The 17,784-nt window shown below is 36.6% G+C and overlaps 1 long non-coding RNA gene across 1 annotated transcript in view; it reads left to right on the forward strand.

Moving 5' to 3' along the window:
* The window catches only part of LOC135327326 (uncharacterized), a 31,996-nt gene extending 19,102 nt beyond the window's left edge, over nt 1-12,894 (forward strand). The window contains exons 3-6 of the long non-coding RNA XR_010387438.1: nt 1,680-1,768; nt 2,915-3,015; nt 12,259-12,359; nt 12,504-12,894. This is a non-coding gene — a long non-coding RNA (uncharacterized LOC135327326). The remainder of the gene's footprint in view (nt 1-1,679; nt 1,769-2,914; nt 3,016-12,258; nt 12,360-12,503) is intronic.
* Nucleotides 12,895-17,784: the final 4,890 nt, after the last annotated feature.

A 17,784-nucleotide genomic window follows, 5' to 3' on the forward strand; every position in this document is an offset into this window, starting at 1 on the left:
GTTTCACAAAATCTTGTGGCAGAAACCTCCACAAAATAATTATGTTCCACAAGCATTCATTTATTTTTTTAAAATACTTTCTTTTTTTTTCATTTTGGAAGAATAATTATATCCATTTAACTGAAAGGTTTTATTTTTACTATTTTAGGATCGCAGGATTCCATTTATATTCTTGAAAGAGTTTAATTTTGCTTATTTTCTTGTCCTGTTTCTAGTCAAATTAGTTACAATCATCTTATTTTTTACATATGTGTGTACATATATATATATATATATGACAGTCCTTATCATGCTTCTGATACAAGCACTTTTATTTCTATTATTTGAATATATATATATTTTAAGTAGTAGGCCCATAACAGAGCAGTGCATTTCAAATTGAGGGTATGCTACTGTTTTCCATGACTTACATTATGTTTCTATGATTTACATAATGTATTCAGTTTTTATTTATTCTTCATTTTAGAAGAAAATCTTCATTATCTATTCTTCATTAATCCTTCTGTGGTTGATTTCTAGCACTGCACAATGAGAAAATGTTTTTGCTGAGCCATCTAGTGCTCATTCTTCTGATGTATTTGAAATTCAATATGCTAATATCTCCTTTTTTTTTACATGCTCTCTTCACTGGACATTTTCTTGCGTTTATGAACAGTAAAGTTCATTTGCCAGCACTCTGCTACTTCTCTAGCTTTACTGGAACCAGTGATGTTCCCCATAGTCCTGTGTTTTCTATTAAATGGGATGCATACCAGTCAATTTTCATTAAAGAAGCCAATTTCATGATAATTGATGGTGGCACTGAATTATTGCATAGAAGTTTTTTTATGTTATGTGTGTATTTATGTGGAATCTCATGTATCAACGGAAGAATTCCACTCTCAGCTACGTCATTATAGGGCTATGAGTAAGCTCAAGGACTCAATATCTTTTCTCTAGCTGATGGCTTTTTCGTTCTGTATTTTACTAGGTGATTTTGAAGCCAGAGTTCTTTCTTTTTATTATTTCTATTCAGAAATAAACATGGAGTAGAGAACAAAGAATGATGTTGGAATGGTAAAAAGGAATTCTTCCAGCTTATTATCTGTCTTGCCAAGGATAAGTGTCATGCTTGTTTTTAGCCTTCACACTGGGCTTGGGAATGTATAACAAGACAAGTACATAACTTGGGACAGTATTGCCCAAGGAAGGAAACTTCAGGTGTCAACCATGTATTTGGAACCAAGTTTCTTTTTCTTTTTCTTTTTTTTTAACGTATGAAAATAGTTAGTGAGTCAGTGAGTGACTAATGGATACTCTTGAAATTGCTACTGGAGGCCAGATAGCTGTGTCAGAAATTCAAAAATCAAGACATTTCTGCAAATAAAGAAACATGTGAAATGATTTGTATGCTTTCCAAAAGCTGGTATGCGAAGAAAAACTTTTTATTGAGCACTAATAGTTTTACAACTTACATAGTAGGCATATCACAGAGCTACTTCTGCCGAGAAGATAACGTTATTTCTTTAGAAGATTCATGGGTCCAGCCTACATATGTGCTATCTTCAGTCTTGGAAATCTTTACATTGCCAGGAAATAAACAGAGTATATCTATTGGGAATAAAGGGAAGAGTCTATCTTATCTAGGTTTCCATTTCATCTGTCATAGTTCAGACTTGTTGTATTTTTCTTAACAAAAGGTACCTATCACTTCTCTGTGTGCTGGAAGAACTGGAAAGAATGAGATGAGTGATTGGTGTTTGGACAATATATCCACCTAGAAACAAAGGTATGGGTCTTCTCATTCTATATTGCATATAGATACCAGAACTACCAAACAATTGTTACTGCGGTGATGTCACTACTCATTGGCTCCATTCTTCTGAATATTTCCTGCCTGTCCTTTTTTTTTTTTTTTTTTTTTAATAGTATTAAGTGAGTTATTACGGACTGTGGCACTTGTAGAAGATAGCAAATGGTACATAACAATTATGTTGCCATGTAAAGTATATTTCAAGTATGTCTGTTGCTTAAGGAAAAATATCTTGGTAGTTTAATGCAGAGAGAGCTCTTTTTTTCCCCCTCTTTAGGCAGGCCCACTAAATGAAAAGTGTATTTTCACTCACTATCCAGAAAAAAGCATCTTTATGCATCTCTTAGAAGAAAAAGAAAAAAAAAAAAACCCCAAAACCAGAATTCAGGTACACTGAGGTTTCAACATGGAAAGACACCCACTCTTTTCAACCTGTGCAATTTTCATTGAAATTGATTATATCCAGGTAGGCATGGAGCTGGCTTGACCTAGACCCACCAAAATTAAACAGAAGACTTCTGTGGATATCAGCAGACTTTGGAACAGTATCAAAATCAGACAAATTAGCATTTGCTCATTCTAATTTGGAGGAATAGATAGAGTTCTCCAATGATATGTAGCCTGGCTGGTGCTGCTAACAGCTCTGGGACCCATGACTGGAGCACACATGAACTGACTTCAGTCCTACATACCAGTTGAAGCCTGGTATGATATTTCCTGACTGATATTCTCAGAGTGTTGCCCCACAGCTGAGGGCTTTGGTAGTGCTGTATCTCAGAAACCATACAGTGAATGTCAAAGTCTTAACAAACAGGAGAGCATAAAAGTAAAGAATTTAACTTCTGTATTAATAATTTGGTTGAACATATTCTGTTGAATATATATATATGCATAAAAATATATAATGGAATTATACAACTGAACGGGTTTGTTTGTTTGTATAAGGTGTTGTGCAAAAACACATTTTCTAATGTATTTAATTTAATCTAGGTGTAATCCTTTCCCTTATCCCTCCCTGTGGACACTTCCTTCTTATTCTTTTTTGTTTGCATGGCTGACACAAACAGAATTCTCATGTCTTTTTATTCTTTCACTGAGGCTGAGAAAAACACTTTCTTTCAGAGGAAGACTATTACATTTTAAAACACACATTTCCTTCACTGGGTGCTTTATGCAGAAAAGCTGAGCCTGCAGAATATGAACCAGATGGAGAAAAAAGTTTGGTAAGCTGTTCCTGCCTTAACATTCAGTAGATATTCAGACAATTTTTGATGAATTTGCACAGCTATAGGGAACAACATATATTATGATGTAAATGCCATCAATATGACATATGCTTAAAGTTCTGCGTATAAATAAATAAAACATATTGAAATGCCTGCTGCTTACCCCAGCTGTTTATTTCTCACAGTGTACAAATGCCAGAGAAAAAAATAAAAGAAAAATTGCTTTTGCAGTGTTTTCATATTGAGTTTGAGTCATAAAGCAATTAGTAATCTTAAATCAGGAATCCTAGCTGAATTAGGGTCAAGTCCCATGAGTGAATTTCTGCTTTTTGAGCTGAAAAATATGCAGAACCTTTTACATCAAAGTGACAGAAAATGACATCTTCTTTCAAGATTGCCTTCTAACTGGAAGAAGATATATTTTGCCATGATCTTTTAATGAACCATTGATAATTTATGGGTGGGTGGATTTAGCTATTTGATATCTTGTTGAAGTCAGTGGAAAAAACTCCAGGTGACATCCATTAGCTCGCCATTTGTTCCCAAAGTCAGTTTTCTTTGCAAGTGATTCAGTGACCAAAAAGGAGTAATTACAGGTGTGTATGAGGTAGAAAGTATAAAAGTGCCAACCAAGAAACTTATAGTTTGCTAGGAAATACATAGCAATTGACAAAGCATACCCATTACAAGGGTCATCTGCAGTTGTTAAAACCTGATGCAGCTGAGGACTAGCATACCCAGAATTTGTGGTGCAGCATCTGGTACAGGCAGTGGCCTCCTTTGCTATTCAGCTTGCATTATGCTGCCAGAGACCAGAGGGAAGGAAATGAGCTGATCTGCGGCCAATAGACTGTGGCCAAGTGTTCAGTATGACCATGTATTTTCTGAAGTGTAACTGCTTGCTTGAAGAGAAGGGTGCTAAAATCATAGAACAGTAGAAAATCTATATATCTAGAAAAAAACATTCTGCTGTGCTGTGGAATCCAAACTTAATGTGTTGCATGTTATACAACACTGTTTAGTTCTAAAAAGATCTTTATTTTCATAATAATTCAAATGACTAGGTTTATTTTGGAAAATTGAGGGGCCAGATCTGACTTTCTTTCCCAAGTAAAATTCCTCTTGTGCAAAAGACAGGGTTCTCTCTGGACTAAAGCATGCAGAGCCTAGCTTTTGTGATTTTTGGTAATGCATCTACATTGCACAAATAACAAATGCACTGCATTAACAAAACTTGATATCATTTTCCAAAACACTCAATATTTACTTTCCTTTGTTCCAGAGCCAGAGACGATAGTAAATGTACCATTGATTTCATTAGGAGTGGAGCTATATTAGCATTAGAATGTCTTAGAAAATCCCAACAGATTGTTAATCCTCAATCTATAACTGTTAGTTTTATCTATTGAAACACCAGATAAGCAAATTTAGACCCCAGCTCTCTGTATTTGTGACTTTATGGTTTGGCTGAATTTTGGAACATTTGCATCCATGGAAACTATTCATCATAACAAATCCTTTGGGGAATTGGATCTAGTAAATCATAGAATAGAAATAGTATGCCCAAGAAAGTCTCACTGGCATGCTCTACAGTGACTGCTGCTAAAATTTCAGTGACAGAGTGGTGGTCTTTATTGCCTTTTGATTAGTATTCAGATGATAGTATTTTCATCATTCTGATAAATGCAGTACAACTGAAGAATTAGGCATGCATTACCTCTTCCCAGGTTTCTACATTCACCCACAAGAGGTGAGCACTGCTCTTTATATTTCCAAAATTTCCATTATTAAGTGAAGCTAATACTTCCATTATTACAAACTTTTTGGGTAAGTTAATGCAATTTTAACCGTATTCCACATATTTCTAAAGCCATTAAATGGAGCAGCTAAAAATTCCACTCTATAAATATGTTCCAATTTTCTTCACTCTTTTGAATACTAGGGTTGGATTCTTGCTAGCTTTTTTGCGTTATTCAAAGCCTTACTTTCACCTGACCTCAAAGAGAGACATTGCTCTGTGGACCTACTGCAAGAAATAATTAATTTTCATAAAACTTGTCATTTGTGTTTACATCTCTAGCATGGACATTAATCTAGGCAATAGGCTAGTTAGCATGTGGAAGGTACATCTGGTGCTTGCTTTATAAGGCAGGGTTGGGAGAGCTGATTTTTATTTTTACCGTATTATTTAATAAAGTCAGAATTTGCAGAGTGAGAAGTGAATCTTATCTTGTAAGCTTCCTGTATTGAAAGGGTTTTGTTCTCCCCATCAATTTCTTATTTTTTTGCCATTGATGGCTTCCAGCAAATGTGTATTTAATATTTAAGAAGCAGATGAAAATAAATCCCATCTTCAATCAATCAATCTTATATTTTGAAGAACAGTGACTATTAACTGTAGTCAAAACAAGTTTAGGAAAAGCTTTATTCTCGCTATTTAATCTTTCAAGGAATTTGAGCTCCATATAAACATCCTGGAGACAATCCTGGCTCTTTATACAGAAACTTGGGGCTTGACCTTGTGAAGGAGATAGCCTACTGCCCAAAGACTGAGAGTTACTGCCTAATTCCTTTAAGGCTGACAATCTTCAGGATAAGGTTTGAAATGGCCTAATTGCTTTTTCCAGTAAAATACTATGTTAGCAGTTCTTCATTCCAACTAGAGACCTTTGCCTAGCACTACCTTGGTAATTTTGCTTGTTTTTTACTTTCCTTTTCTTCTCTGATCATCTTTACTTTTTTAGTGATAAACTCATTAGTACCCTACTGCTGAGATGGTTAGGAGACTGGAGCATGTGATAAATGAGGCTATGCAAAGGGAAATGGATCAGTTCAGCATGGAGGAGAGACTTTTAAGTGGAGAAGGTTCTTGTTGTTACTTTCAGCTACCTAATGAGTTGTCAAAAAGAAGAGAGAAACAGACTTTTTCTCAGAGATACCAGTGGAAAGACAAGAGGCAACAGACACTAATTGCACAAGGCAAATTCCAGCTAGATAGAAATATTAAAAAAATCACAATAAGAGCAGTTAAGGACTAAGATAAGTGCTGAGACATGTTCTAAAATCTCTATACTTGGAGATTTTTAAAATTCAGCTGGAAAAAGTCTTCAGCAACCTGATCTAACTTTGAAGTTAGCCCTGCTTTAACCACATGTAGACTTGGTGGGACAGAGGTACCTTCCAACCTAAATTATTCTGTGATTTTGTGTGCAAAGTAAATCATCAACTGGATTTATGAGCACTACCATCACACAAGTTTAAAAAAAAAAAAAAAAAAAAAAAAAAAAGACAGTCTTCCACTCCCCAGATAAATACATTAAAAACAACAAAATAAACATTGAAAATATCAGAAAATTACAGAATAGTTGAGGCTGGAAGGGACACATGGAGATCTTCCAGTCCAACTTCTATGCTCAAAGCAGGGTCAATGACAGCAGGTTGCTCAGAATGATGAGGCTGGGTTTTAAACATCTCTAAGGATGGTGACTTCACAGCTGCTCTGGGCAACCTCTTCTGTTGTTCAACCACCCTCACCATAAAGAAGTGTTTTCTTGGGTTCAAGCGGAATTTCCTGTGCTTCAGTTTGTGCCCATTGCCTCTTGTCCTGTTGCTGGGTACCACTAAGAAGAGTATACCTCTGTCTTTTTTACACTCTCCCATCAAAAATTTATAAATGTTGGTAAGACACCTCCCCCCCCCCCCCAAGCCTTCTCATCCCCACGCTGAACATTCCCAGCTCTCTCAGCCACTCACCATATGAAAGAAGCCCCAGTACCTTTAAACATCTTTGTGGCCTTTTGCTGGGCTTGCACCAGCAGGTCCATGTCTCTCTTTTACTGGGGAGCCCAGCACTGGATCCAGCACTCCAGGTGGGGCCTCGCCAGGGCTGAGCAGAGGGGAAGAACCACCTCCCTCCACCTACTGGCAATGCTCTGCCTGATGCAGCCCAGGAGACCATCGGCCTTCTTGGCCACAAGGGCACATTGTTGGCTCACGGTCAACTTGTTGTCCATCAAGACTCCCAGGTCCTTCTCCACAGGGCTGCTTTCCAGCAGGTCAGCCCCCAGCCTGGCCTGGTGCATGAGGTTATTCCTCCCTAGGTGCAGGACTCTGCACTTGCCTTTGTTGAACTTCATGAGGTTCCTCTCCGCCCATCCCTCCAGCCTGTCGAGGTCCCTCTGAATGGCAGCACAGCCCTCGGGTGTATCAGCCACTCCTCCCAGTTTTGTATCATCAGCAGACTTACTGCAGATATACTCAGTCCCATCATCCATGTCATTAAGAAGATGTTAAACAGTATTGGCGCCAGTATTGACCCCTTAAGTAAACCACTAGCTACAGGCCTCCAGTTGAACTTCATGCCACTGATTACAATCCTCTGCATCTGGCAATTAAGGCAGTTTTTAGTCCATCTCATGGACAGTTAACTATCACATGCTTCCTCAGCTTGCCTGTGAGGATGTCATGGGAGACAGTGTCAAAAGCCTTACTAAAATTGATGTAAACAGCATCCACTGTTCTCCCCTCAACCACTGAGTCTGTCATTTCATCGTAGAAGGCTTAAGCTTGGTTTGCCCTTCATAAATCTGTGCTGTCTGCTCCCAATGACCTTCTTGTCCTTCAAATATCTGGGAATGGCTTCCAGGATTTTGCACCATCATCTTCCCAGGGATCAAGGTGAGGTAGACTGCCTGTAATTCCCCAGATCCTCCTTCTTGACAATAGGAGATTGCACAGTTTCTTTACAGAAAAAGACAAATTCTGCTTATTTTGCATTAAGCTGTCAACAGTGAGACTTATTTGGAGGGTGAAGATTCAATTTCTCTGAAAATAAAGGATAAAAGAGCAACATTCCAATCTGAATCTCAATTATGGTGACTGCTATAAGATTTCTTTATGCAGAGACTAGCATAAAATAGGGTTTTACAGCCAGCTTGCCATTCAGCCTCATGAACTCTTCTTCTGGCAGAAGAGAGAGAGCAAGAGCAAGAGGCAGAGATTGCACCTTTTGGCAGCAGTGCAGATTTATGCAAGATTAAAGTGGCCAGTGGTCATGGACTAATTTTAGGCTATTTACTGGTGATATTTCATATCAGAAGCTCAGAGCAGCTTGTAGGATTTTTTCTCAAATGATGATTGAAAAAAATCTATTTCTCACAAAAGCAGTTTATATAAGGTTGATGCCAATTGCATTCGAATATAAAGAGGATAACTCTTATTCTGAGTTTCTACCACTTGGGATCAAAGGTGAACTATATCAAATACAGGATGAAAGCCACAGGTCTGGATTCATATTAAGAGATTACTATTCAAGCGCTGTCCTTCTTGCCTTTTTGATATTATGGGTTCCAATTTTTATTCATCTCAGCCTAGAAGTAAGCTCTTACAGCTCTAAAACCCAGGGTGGAATCTATCAGCATGTCTCTTGAAAGGGTGAAAAGAAACTGAGTACTTTGATATCTCAAATGAGACACATCAAGTTCTCCTAGCTACTTGTAAAGATTTGCAAGTTTCCTGTACCTGTTTTACAAGCAGCTACCGTGTATTCTGTATATAGAAAGTGTCAATTGATGACAAGCTTTTAATTCTTTTCTACAATGTGGGAAATGTTTAGAGATACAGAAATCCCAAACTAGGTATTTCTAGAGAAAATAATAAAACACTAGCCTTATTTAGAGAAGAATCAGAAACACAGGATGTCTTTCTTTTAGAAATCTTTGACAAATGCCTTGTAACCATAGAAATGATTTCTGAGACAGCAGGAGTAGCTAAAATAGATTAAATTAATGTGGTAGGCTCACTTTCTCACAGCATGTTTCACTTTAATTGATTACACTATAGGCAAACTTAAATTACTAATATCAGTGTGGATAGAAGAAAATGAATATTTAATAAAATCCCTTTGTGCAGTTGTAATAAATTAATCTATTTGAATAAATTATAATTTGTGATAGGCATTTAAAGAATTTTTTCTACCTGAAATGCTTTGTTCAGGAACTTAAAAGTATAAAAAGCAGAATAAGAGAAAATAATTTAGTAACAGAGAAAATATAATCATGCATCATATTCATTATGTGTTTGTAAGGATTCAACAATATATTTGATCTGAAAAATAGATGTCATCTTGCTAATATTTTAAGCTTGATTTTGCAACTGCAAAGGCTCTTTAAATGGATTCATTTTAGAAGAAATACCCAAACCAAAATCCATTTGGTGTCAACTCTAAAATGAGGGAGAATTAGTCAATAAAAACCTGTAATTATGATTAATGCTGGGTACAAATCTATGGTTCTTTGGACTACAGAAGCTTTTATTTGCAGGTAGTCTTAATAGAATAAATCCATAAGTGTCTCATGCTGTAATTAGAGTTAGAATAATCAATAAAGGAAATAATCTTGACAGGGTAGATCAAGTGTCCAATCAGGAAAGGAAAATTGGAACATGATACAGGAAAACCTGAGTAGCTAATAAATGTAAAAAAGCATTGCAGCAACAGGGATATTACTAGAAACATGGTATAAACAATGGAGGAAAGAAAGAAGCTTCACATTAGCAAGAATTCAGGCTGATATTTACTTTCCGGAAGCCTCTTTCTTATGTTTTTCTTTACTTTAAAGATATACTTAAATTTTATATGATTTTCCTGTTATTCCTCTTTGAGGAAGATAATGGACTTGTCATAAGCTCCCATTGACTTCAGTAGAGTTATGATTTAACTTGGTAAATCCTGTGTGTGCAGGAGCCTCAGAGAAATCTATCAGTGTGTATCTTCACAATCTGTACACAGAGTCTTCACTTCAGCTTAATTGTCGGGTCTTTATTTCATTACATTCATCTAAGTAATGACTCATCATCAGTTTAGGGTTTTTTCACTTTTTAAGAGAGACTGTTCTCCGCTTGATTTGTCAGTGTAATACTGTGTGAGCTTTGCAAATCAAAGAGAGGACCAAGCAGGCAAACAAGATGTGCTTTACCATGCTCTTTGAATTTCTCTTAATTTTTGCCAGTGTATCACTGCCCCCCCACCCACACGTGGCAGGGGTGGAAATACATGAGTATTCAGACTCTTTTTAATGCATATAAGCCAATTTATTCATAACTTTACTGCTTTCACACAATTAAGTATTTCCAGCAAGGGCTTTTACTAAAAGCTGCACACTGAAAAATGTCAAATTGACATCTAGATGACTAAGTAAACCAAATGTGTAAAAGCTACCACCATTTCGCCAGATTAACTGCTTGCTTTAGTCCCTGTCTAGATGCTTCATCATTAATGCCATCTCATCAGTAACTGAACTTTCTGGTTTATATTCCATAACATCTGTTTTATAATACTTAGTTTATTAATTACTTTTTTTATTAAAAGTATCTTTTTAGAATTTTTTCCGGTTTCTCTATTTTGTTGAAAAAGTGAAACACACTTCTTGTTTGTTGCTCTGTAAATATTTATTTTTTGCTTATGTAACTTTTTATACTTATTTATGAAAAATGAATTCATTTTACCATGTACCATGTATACCCTGTAAAACTGAATAAAAAAGTGGAAAAAAAAAAAAAAAGAAAAAGATCACCTCCATGAAGGAGACATTTTACTGCATACAGAATTCTCCACACACGCATGCTATGCACTATCCTATCAGTAAAGTAATCTGGCCGTATCGAGATTAGGACATCAAGAATAGCTTTCCCCTACCTACTCCATGGTATACACATTGGCTATGCCCAACACGCATGCTGGGGCAAGAAGCAGGCATTTTGCAAGGCAGCCAGGCTAAGCGAAATGACACACCTGATCTGAGAATATATCATAGGGCATGCAGTCAATCAGAATAAATGCAGCCATAGAGACTGAAGAGAAATTGTATCTCTTTTATGAAGTGCTTCAAACATATGACTGAAGAGTTTACTGCAGTATACGTAAGAGAGCCATTTTAAAATAATGTATGCTTTGGGGACACTAAAAAGGGATTGTGATTCAGAAAAGTTAGTGATGTTAATTGAAGACTTTCTACTGAACTTCAGTAAAGTGCTTAATATACTCCCATAACAGAAAAACAGAATTTATTAAGCAAAATAATGAAAAAAGCCCCTTAAAATTACTATGGAATTGGCAAATACATTGGATAATGTCAAAGAAATATACTGTAGCAATTCTGTGATGGGAAGAGGAAATGCTATTGAAGTCATCACACCCACAGAAATGCACAGGAATAACATAAATTATTTCAGAAAGTAGATGGGTAAAGCTTGTTCTGAGATGCTGGAGAAAAATATTATTTAACCACAGAGGTGTTGCTTTTGTTAGATTCAGTAGATTACGAGTCAAGGGGGCTATTCCTGTTCTTAACATTCCAGGTTAAATACTTTGTTTTACCAATTCCTGAGAGAGCAATGATAAAAAGGTCCAGACTCTTTGGGTAGAAAAAATGAGTTAGTTGAAAATGTTGGAATTCAGCTTGAGACTTTCTGTGCTGGTAGTGGTACTAACAAAAAAAATGAATAATCAATATCATAACCACTCAAAAGTCACAGTATGCAAAGAGGCAATAAAAAATCGGTGTCAATCTCAAGAAAAACTAGATTATGAAATGCAGCCGAGAAAAACAACAATGCTAACCTTGTGCAACTTTACATGAAGAGGGAGAGGAGACGAAAACTCTTATTCTGCACAATAATTGCTGTTGAAAGGGATTTGCTCCCATTTATAGAAGTCAATTATATGACTGGGGAAAGCAAAGCAGATACCCGTGCGTTGATGTGTACAGAGTAAGAATGTGGAACAGATCATATGGGCTTCACTGGCACCAGTGTAACCAGTGGGTATCCTTTCAGACACCAAGCAACATTAGCAGAAAAATGTCACTGAATCCTTCTTGCGGTAGCTTTGGAAAAATCACAGCTACAGAGAAAGAGAAAGAAGCAGGTTACATGGAGTCCCTTGTGAGCAGCCACCATAACAAGCAAATGATTGGAGCTTCTGCGTGGAGGCAAATCAGGAAGAAGAACACGGCCAGATTATAGCAAAAGCAATATGAATTGAAAGTGATACATGTGTAGAGTATCTAGTGCTGTCTGTTTTCATGTGATGAACACTGGGAAAAATGTACTATTCAGTGCTGAAAAAATCATTAGATTCTCCTTTGTGTATTCCTTACATAAGTTAAGAGATAACAGTTTTGAAGCTTATGGAAAAAACTGTCCCAGCTTTTGTTTGTTTGTTTATTTCTGTTTTTGTTTCAGCAAACAAGATTCTGGTAAACTTGAACAAGGAGTTGGTCATTGTTCATCATAAAAATTGGTTAAGTATAAGCGGTGGAAGTGACACAGGCAAGGGAAGAAAGGTACTGCCATTACTGTTACTCAAATTCACATTCACTGTAATTCAGTACTACTTTTTTTGTAAGCTGGTATATTTCTAAAATCTGTTTCTAAATAGTGGTGTTGGGGAAAAAAGTTCTTTCACCTTTAGAGCTTTATTATTTCAGGTAACAACCACATTGTGCCTACAGTCTATAGAAATGGCCTAACTTGAAATTTCAAGAGTTGCTCAAGGGCATTGGACAAAATTGTGGGATTGACTATGCAAGAAACCAGACTATCATGTAAGTAAAACAGAGGGTATGCAGTAAATTCTCCTTCATAATGATTCTGCTCATTTGCACTTTTTAAAATAGTGTTTCTTTACTGCTACCATTTGTACCTAGTGTGAAAGCCCAGATGCATATATCTGTGAGATAGAACAGTTTTAAGTGAAATGTCCTTCAAAGATTTGAAGTACTAATGAAGTACACTGTCATTTGGAGAGGTGAAAGGCTTTATAAGGCAACCAGTGAGCTGAGTGGCAGTTCTGTACTGAGACTCTTCTGGATTTAGACAGGTCTGTTGTATTTATTTAAAAGGATTTTTTGTTTTTTACATTAAAAGTCCTATGGGGAATAAAGTTGCATGCAGAGAAGAACCCCTGTGGTAGAAATTTAATTGACTCCTATTATCCAAATAAGCTGGATAATTTAGAAATTTGTATCTGCATGAAATTGCAAAGGAGGTTAGTTATAAGGCAGAAACTGAGGAAAACAGAGATTATTTATTTATTCTGGGAAAATCAAATTATATTTTATAAAGGCAAAAAAAAGTGGGGGGAGAGACTTTCTTCTGTCCTCTTTTAACATTGCTGTGCTACCAATTCATAAGTACCCATCCTTCAAAGGGAGATTTTTTTTCTAGCTGCTTCTAAATGCATTCTAAATGTGTCTAAATGTATTTGGATTGCATATCCAAACAAAATATTAAAAAGAGGGGAAAGCAACAGGAAAATTCTGGGTAAGAAAAGCCAGGATCCTCAAGTGAAGATGACAAAATAAGTGAGAGGTACTCAAGCTATAAATGCACTGAGATTCATTGATTTCAGTCTCAAGGAATAAGCCAGCCCATTTCCTGAGGTAGCATCAACAATGTGGATTCATATGCTCCATCTTTAGCTTACATAAAAATTGTATTTTTCATTTGCACTTTGAACTTCTCTTTTATATTAACAGAAAGAATAGAGTAGCAGTGTAATAAAGCAGTGCATGCCTGGCAACTTGAGTGGAGGAAAATTGCAACTATTCCTATAATGATGTGAACAGAGAAGAGTTGTATGATTTCTTATTTGGCTTTTATTTGCAGGGATGGTGACAATCTTTTTGTGTGTGTGTGTGTGTGGTGTTGCTGTCGCCAGACAAGACTGCGGTTGTTAGAATTTGTCATTATTAATGACGGCACTCAGGTTCTAGGAGTGTTTAGATGTGTATTGGGAAGCCACGGTTCATAACCTTATTCTGTCACTCATTGACCTGAAGTTTCAAGAAGCGCTAAGAAAACACAACACTGTTATTAGGTGCTGAGCACGTTGTTGTCTTAGATGACCTTTTGTAGTGTTGAAGATGGGAAAAACAGACTGTCACAGTTTCTGTTGTTAGAAACGCTGCGAAGTTAAAACAATGTTTATGCACAGTTTGGAATGGAGAAGTTCATAATATGTATCACAGGTAATTCAAGAAAAATTGGTAGGAATTTCAATGAATTGAAACCTAGATTTTTTTTTTTTTGCCATACCCAGGCAATATGTTGAGTTTCAGTGAAGATGATTTATTTCAGATTAAGCAAAGCCAATCAAAAGAATAGAGATAAGATTTCCATAAATGAAAAGTGAGCACATTTCCACACAGATCATATCCAGACCACTTAGAGCTACAAGCCATAAAACTCAATCTATCTGCTCCAGTAAAACAGTCTGATACATCATTGTTTACCTGAGAACAAAAGGGAAAAACAAGCTTGTGGAATGCATTTCTCTTTGCAAACAGTTATTCAAAAGCTAACTTTCAGGATAAAATACTGGAAGTTGGTGTTTTTTCACCAGTGGGGTCAGGATTTCCCTCACAAGTTTATGAGCTGCAATGTTATTTTACAGGTTAGCCTGAGGTGCAACAAGTAACTCTGAGTCAAGAAATAGGCCTGAGCTGTAGCATGAGTTTCAGAAATTTTCAAGTGACTCACTGATTCCTTCTGATAATTAGATAATGCTCTAGTCATCATGTGCCATGAATCTTAGTGCAGTTTAGCTCTGTGTAAACCTTTAATACTTTTTAGCTGTACCTTTGATAGTCTCATTTGGACAGACCTAAGTAAAGTTAGATGCTCCAGCTGTATGTAGTTAGAAAAGCACGGAAGTGGAGAGGAGGAGGAGGGAAGAAGGGACTGTGAGGTCTTGGCTCGATGTGGGGCTGGAACACAGCTGGGCTGTGCAACAGCTGGAGTCGGAGCTCTGAAATGGTCTCGGGTCTTGGGTAGTCCTGCTTTAATATTTAATATTAATATTCTGATTTAATGTCCTCTAATTATTTTAAGAATGCTCTTGAAACATTTGTGACAAATAATCTGACTGTCTTTACAGCCTTTTAGTATATGCTGCAAATGATCAAGGAACTCTTTAAAATCGAAAGAAAAACAGTACAAGGCTTATATTGGAAAATTGCTTCCTCTTAAACTATGCAGTGAATATTTTTACATCAAGTGCAGTTGTCGTAATTAAAAAGAAAGACAGTTAAACTTTTGCAGATTGACATGTCTGGGTGATGATCTGAATCTACGTTTGAGGGACAATATCCTATCACTAGAAAAAACAAATGCAAACCTGCACTTTGAACACTTGATCTCTGTTGCTTTTAATGAAGGGAGAATGAATAAAAAGAAAACCAGTGAGCACTTGAACTAATAGGCATTCCTGTTATAGTGGTGAGCTATGGAAGGCACAGGCTGTTTTCCATAAACTGTAAGCAGAAATCAGAAAGCCCTCAGCTTAAATGCTGCCTCTTGCATTCAGTCAGCTCCAACCTATCACAAAAGTAGTTACCCAAAAGAAAATTATTAATTATAGTCTATATTTATGTAAAAATCTAAGCATCTCTTTGTGAATGTGTGCCTGCAAGCAAGAAAAATAAAACAAGTACTTTCAAGACGTTGAAGGAAGGGCAGAATTTTAATTCAAAAGGTATTTATTTTGATGCTTGAAAATTAAAAAATACTTTGAACAGTCCCCACTTTTCAAAGAAATCCTCCTTACTTATCAGCTGTAATCCTAGAAGTATGCAGGCTGGATCAGTTTTGCTATCTGAAGTTTTCCACAGTATGCAAATAAGCATAGCTTCAGTTGCTTGCACGTCAAGATTTCCACTTCTCCGTATAGTGTTGGCATTAAGAAGGAATGAGATATACTAGCATATATGTATTTATTTGTATACATTTAATCTTCATTTAGCATATACATATAGACTTTGTTGTATGGTAAATTACAAATCAAATGGAAAGTGTAGTTGCTGTGTTCGTTCTACTGAGCAGCAGCTCTAAATATAAACAAAACTGCAGCTCCCGTGCAATATTTCAGACTGCCCTAATCAACCACGAGATATAAACAGAATGAATCAAACCTTCTGTTATGAAAATGTAGCTGTATTAAAGCTCCATGACATGAAAAACACATCTTTCTGTTGCTGTATTTTAAAGAAAATAATGTTTTGTCTTTGTTCTCTTTTACTTTCTCATATTCTTTTTGTTTTCTTAGTTGAAATAGTTATTCTATAAATTCCAGGACTTTATTCTTCTGGCACAGATAGTCAAAAAAACTCTTATGAGGTAGGACTGGCCAAAACAGCAGAATTGCCTTGCCAGGGAAAATTTCCATCTTGATGTTTAGTTCCACTCTAAATTGGATATTTTATGACATAGAAAACAAAAACGGTAAAAGAAATTGTTTTACACATTTGACAAAAGTGAAATTGATAGCAGAAATGAAATTAAATCACGTTACTAAAATACTCTGAAAGGACACTGACATGATTTTTTTTTTTAATTTCTTGAGTAGAAAATGTAATAAAAATCGAGTCATTCCAGGAAAAAAAACTTTCTCAATATGATGCAGTCTTATTTTCAAATGAGAAAGAGGTCCATCTCTACTGCAGACAAAAAAAGATAAATAAAAAGTTTAAAGAAAACTAAGCCTTCGTTCTTGGGTCTGTGTATGTCTCGTGACGCAGCATGTCCCGAGAGCGCGGCCGCGGCAGGCGCACTGGTGTGCCTGGTGAGCAGGAGCTTGATGCCATGCATCCTCCCCAGCAGGTTAGGAAGGGCAACCCGCTGAGACCTGCATCGTCGCAGCAGCCTAGGGAAGGGCTTTTTCCCGTGGGAGACATGAAGACAGGAGGCTTTTTTCCCCCGGGTCTCCGTTTCGGAGCCACGAAGGGCCAAAGGAGGCGGCTGCTCTTCCCACAGCTGTGACAGCAGTTTGTGTCGTGGCCTCACCTCTCCTTTGCAGATACCCTCTGCAAGCAAAGAGGAAAAGGAAGAAAGGCAGCAGCTTACCAGCATAAAAGGAAGAAGAAAGCTGAGGAAGCCTGATTTTATTTCTGAACCACGGGGAATTGTTTTCGTGGGAAGCGAGTAAATACGTCTCTAAGCAGAGCTTTCACAGAGCCCACCTAAGATAGTGTATCAGAATGAGAGGAGGGGCAAAATAAATCCTGCTAGACCTCCTCTTTGCTGAAAGAAAGAAGAAAACTAGACTTTTATCTACATTAGGGGTATGTTTTCAAAGGGATGTTCAGGGATTTAGTTGGAGAACCTCCATTAGCATCACTGGGAGTTGAGAGGCTTTTTTTCACGCTCTGCTTTGAAATATAGACTTCTTTGTGGTATAGGCAGGGAGACTGTTATAAAAATATACTCTCTCTCTTTCTCGTTCTCTCTTTTTTATTATACTACCCATTGCTAAACAAACAGGCTTTTGATTGTGACTGGTAAGAAAATTTTAGCTGGTATGTTTGTACTGTGTGAAATGACTTACTACATTAATTAGGGTCAGAGTACCCAGCTTTTATAACAGTAACTATTAAAAAAGGTGCCATAAAGGAGTATCTTTTGAATTTTATGTGCTGCAAAAAAATCACTGTAAAAGAATAGACAGTAATTAAAAAATAGAACAGTGGAAATAGTAGAGATTAAAATATTTTAAACATCCTTTCTACACAGATGAAAGCTCCTTTTATAGTGCAAATACCTCTTAATTAAAAATCAACATTTAATAATCATGTTATATGAAGCTGCTCTTACTGATATTAGCCTAGGGATAATTAACAATAGCTTAAAAATGGATTTTTTTTTCCTCAGCTCTGCTAGCAAAAACATAGTGTACCTAGACAGAAGGTTAAAGTTTTGTTTGCCCTCCAGATG

The sequence above is a fragment of the Dromaius novaehollandiae genome, chromosome 2 (assembly GCF_036370855.1).
Source record: "Dromaius novaehollandiae isolate bDroNov1 chromosome 2, bDroNov1.hap1, whole genome shotgun sequence".
Lineage (NCBI taxonomy): Eukaryota > Metazoa > Chordata > Aves > Casuariiformes > Dromaiidae > Dromaius > Dromaius novaehollandiae.